Below are 4395 nucleotides of genomic sequence, written 5' to 3'. Positions count from 1 at the left end.
CTTCAATCTTCCTGTACGGTCACATCTGCAAATAAAATATCTTTGTGACTGAATTCCCGTGTTCTTTGGGCTTCAGACATATCTTGCAGCTCTATTTGGTCAACCACAAACATTGAGAACAAAGCTGTCTTTCTGGTTAAAAAATTAAACATGGAGCAGAGTGAACGCATGCATTTATTATAGTGTGTAACACTCTTACTCACTTGAATTGACAATGAGCATCTTATTTCCATTCTCTCCTGCTTCCATTTGTCACTGAGGAAATTCAGTCCACGGCTGTGTCATTGTTAGAATAATCTCAGACTTCTGGACACCAGTCAGATTATGACAGTCACACAAAACAAATGCCACCTTCATCTTGGACAGGTTTTGCTTCAGAGGTATGTCTTCATTTCCAGTTGACCTGTTCTGCTTCTGGCATATCGACTTCCAGCTCTTATCTCTTGTGGAATTTTAGGGCCTGGCTGAACTAGAAATACAATACAGGAAGAGGATTTGGTTCCAGTACTGTTGCCTCCTGAACCAATCAAAATACGGTTGCAATTTGTAGTGTAGACAGAGAATTAGCTGTGTTCCATAACCTGTCTAGAGTCTTGCCTGTGTCTGCTAGAAGTCGATCCCCAACTCAGTTGTATTTGTAGCATGAACAAGGCTTTATCTGGCCAGAGTCCAGGGAGCTTAGCACATCACATGAGAATCAAAGCGCTTATTTGAACAGTAGAGGTATATGTGCCTCTATGTGCAGTCAACGTTTTTATAAAACATTTCGTTGCTGCAGTATTGCTAAGACTTAAATTTTTCTTTCCATCCACACAGTTAAAACTCTCATCATCTCACATCTTGACTGCTACAGCCTCCTCCTGCTCTCTGGCTCCTGGGACATCCACCAAAATGCATCTGCTAAGGTTAATCTTCTTAGCTCGAAAGTTTGTCTCTTTTTTTCACCAACAGTAGTTGGTCCAATAAAAGATGTTACCTCACCCATCTTGTCTCTCTAATAGTCTGGGACCAACATGGCTACAACAACACTACACACAATCTTCTTACCATGTCATTCTGATCATATCACACCCTCTTTCTGAATCCCTCCTTCTTCTCCACCACGTCAAGTTCAAGCTTCCTGTCCTCACTATTAAGGACCTTTACAACTTTGCCTATTCTTGCCAATTGCTCTTCATTCCATCAATGAGGCCAGCCTCCACATTGTCCACTTCTTTCACAACCATCCTTGCACTTTTTCTCATGCCACCCCTTCTGCATGGACTGCTCCGTCTTAACTGATCCAGAGGACCACTACTTTCTGCTCCTTCAAATCCCCCCTTAAAACTTTTATCATGAGGGTCTCAAGAAATTAGCACATAAGCACTGCCATACTGAGACAGACCAATGGTCCATCTAGCCCAGGATCCTGTCTTCCGATAGTGGCCAACGCCAGGGGCTTCAAAGGGAATGAACAGAACTGGTAATCATCAAGTGATCCATCTCCTGTTGTCCATTCCCAGCTTTTGGCAAATAGAGATGAGGAACACCCAGATCATGGTTTTGCATCCCTGCCCATTCTGGCTAATAGTCATTGATGGACCTATCCTCCATGAATTTATTTAGTAGTTCTTTTTTTAACCCTATTATAGTCTTGGCCTTCACAACATCCTCTGGCAAAGAGTTCCACAGGTTATCATCTGACTGTTTAATGGCTTGGTAGAGGGGTGGGTGGGATAACTGATATTGTTTAATATTTTTTTATTGCATATATCCTCCCTCTCCCTCACCTTCTATATGTTGCTTTTCTTAGATTGTATGCTTTTTCTGGAGAGGGGCTCTGTCTTCGTAGATGCGTTGACAGAGCTGCCATAATTCAGATATGGATCCTTCCATAATACAGATGTTAAATAATCTATAATATATAAAATATTTTTATTAGATTTCTAAAATGTATCCAATAGGGCCTCAGGGGATGTGAATATTGTTTAATAAAATACAAACTCTGTGCTCAAGAAACAAAGGAAAGAGAGATTTCCCCCAGTAATAAACAGCCCTAAGGCTGTAGTGAATCTTGCACAGCTGCTGTGGGGAAGAATGAAGGGAATTGGGAATCGGCTGTTTGTAGTTTTAAAAATTAAAAAAGAGTGGGAAATATATCTTAGGGCTGAGGGGCGAAATCACTGGGAGCAAGTCAAGCATACCTCCCTGATGCCAACTAAGGGTAATTCAGCCAGATGGCTCAATCTTCTCTCCCAGCTGAGAATTTCATTTTGTGAGTGCTGTATAAAGGGAGTGCTGCCTTGTTAAGATCCCTTCTGTCTGCCTATCAACCTGCCCTCACTTACTAAACTCCAAAAAGGAATTACTCATGGCTCAGCCTCTCTGATGTCATTTCCCAGAGCCACTGGAGTCTGACTGAATGGAGTCTGACTCCAGGCCACTTTGCACCTCTTGTGTGATCACAGAAATATTTCATATCTGTCCTTGACTAGGTGTGATTTAGACCTAGGTGGCCATGAAGCCATGCAGTTCCAGATGGCTCCATACCATGGACCATGATTATGCCTTAATGCCAGGCATGGTGGTGGCACTGTGATCTGAACCCTTGATTACAAAACAGGGTTTGAAATAGCATGGGAATAGGCTTTCCCATGAGGTTCCTGGTATTTCCTGCATTTAGTCACACCAGAAATACCAATGGCCTCTATTGTGTTATTTTGGTACTTTCACTTTGAGTGCTGACCAGAACTGAGAAGAAGGGAGGTTCATACAAATGAAGAACAAAGAGAGAGAGAAAGATAAATAAACCTCAATGGTGGGCTCTGATGTGCCCCATTACTCACTTTGAGTAGTACCTTACCTATTCTATGTAAGGAGGCCCATAATTTCAGTGAAACTACTCCTGGAGTAAAGTGTGTTTTGTGATAAAGTTGGTAGGACTGAGCCCTTCATTTGAGTTTTCAGCAAAGGTAGAGGTTAGTTCTCAGTTCATCTGAAACAAGGTACCCATTTCTACTGTAATGCAGTTGCCCTGGAGTGCCTACTATTTAGGAACCTGTCCCCTTTGCTTGTTGAGACTTAAACACACACACTCACTGTCAGAGCTGTCATTTTTTACTTGCCGAAATAACTATCTCTTGTTTGCAGTGTGGTCATAGCTGTATTGGTTTCATGACATGAAAGAGACAGGGTACGGGAGGTATTCTCTTTTATTGGTCCAATAAAAGGTATTATCTCGCCTGCTTTGTCTCTTAACTCTCTCTTGCAAAGCTAAGACTATAATATTTTGTTAAGCAGCAGTTTGTAACATTAGTAAATGCAAATCCAGAATCAACATTGTGCCTCTTAGCTGGATGATTCCATGTTGATTTTTTTTCTCCTCTTCCCTCCAGAGGATGAGATTTGAATTTATTCAGTAGAAATGGACAAATACCATAAAAATGTTTGGTGATTTAGAAAATTAATTCACTTTGCCCATGCTTCTGCCCTTTTTTGTGTTTGCTTTCTGTGAACATTTGAATGATCAAGTTTTACTTGCTTGAATGCTCATGGAAAGCAAATTTTAAGCATGCACGCTCAAATACTGCCAGATAGCAGAAGTGCCAGGTTGTGATGACAAAGCTAGGCTGATGCCTTAAGCCTAAACTTGCCTAATGAGGGACAACATTCTTCATCTACTGCTGCTGTGACCATTTCTCTTCATTGTGTGCTGGGCAATTAGTGTTTTTGAAAGGGACACTGCTTAACACAGCAGGGGTCAGGGTTTCCAATAATCCTCACCAGAGCCCTGGCACACAGGCAATTAAATGAGGATCTGACTGTGCTCCTGGCAACTAGGGCTGTGTGTGCGTGTGCAATTATTTGGGGTGAATGTGTTAAAAGAAAATGTAATTGCAGCTGTGCACCTAGACAACAGATCTTACCGTGACATCATTTTTCTTGGACCAGTGTCTTAGGTAAAGCGAATCTGGCCCAGAAAAAATGAATAAAATTCATGAATTCTCCTTATTTGAAAAATTCAGAGCCCTGGTGCCTCTTCATGCCCTCTGCCCGACCATCAAAGTTACATTCATCCAATTAGAGTACAGATACAATACCATGTGACTTCCACCACCATTCATAACTAACACAACTCACATTTTGAATAGTGAATATCAGATACTTGCAGCAAATTCTTCACAGCCAATCTAAGAAGTTTGAAAAAAAAAGAGAATAAATTGGTCAAGTAAATTTGAATTACAGATAAATCAGAGGAAATCACAATCTGCAGCTATTCTGTGAGAAAGAAAAAAGAAAAAATTACCCACACAATGTAGCTTCTTTTATTTGCTGAGAATGATTGACTCAGTTCTGACATTGAGAACTTGCAGTGGGGTGGACTGTAAGCAGGTACTTTGTTTGCTGGTACAGGCT

At 41.2% G+C, this 4395-nt stretch overlaps 1 long non-coding RNA gene across 1 annotated transcript; it reads right to left on the bottom strand.

The window, feature by feature from the left end:
* Nucleotides 1-340: 340 nt before the first annotated feature.
* On the bottom strand, nucleotides 341-4169 carry LOC140906040 (uncharacterized). Its single transcript, XR_012157028.1, has 3 exons — nucleotides 4120-4169; nucleotides 1770-1894; nucleotides 341-469 (listed from the first exon to the last, which is right to left on the bottom strand). It is a non-coding gene; the product is annotated as an uncharacterized lncRNA (long non-coding RNA).
* Nucleotides 4170-4395: the final 226 nt, after the last annotated feature.

This window comes from Lepidochelys kempii, chromosome 2 (assembly GCF_965140265.1).
Source record: "Lepidochelys kempii isolate rLepKem1 chromosome 2, rLepKem1.hap2, whole genome shotgun sequence".
Taxonomy (NCBI): Eukaryota; Metazoa; Chordata; order Testudines; family Cheloniidae; genus Lepidochelys; species Lepidochelys kempii.
The sequence above is the reverse complement of the archived record's forward strand: the minus strand, read 5'-3'. Positions and strand labels throughout refer to the sequence as shown.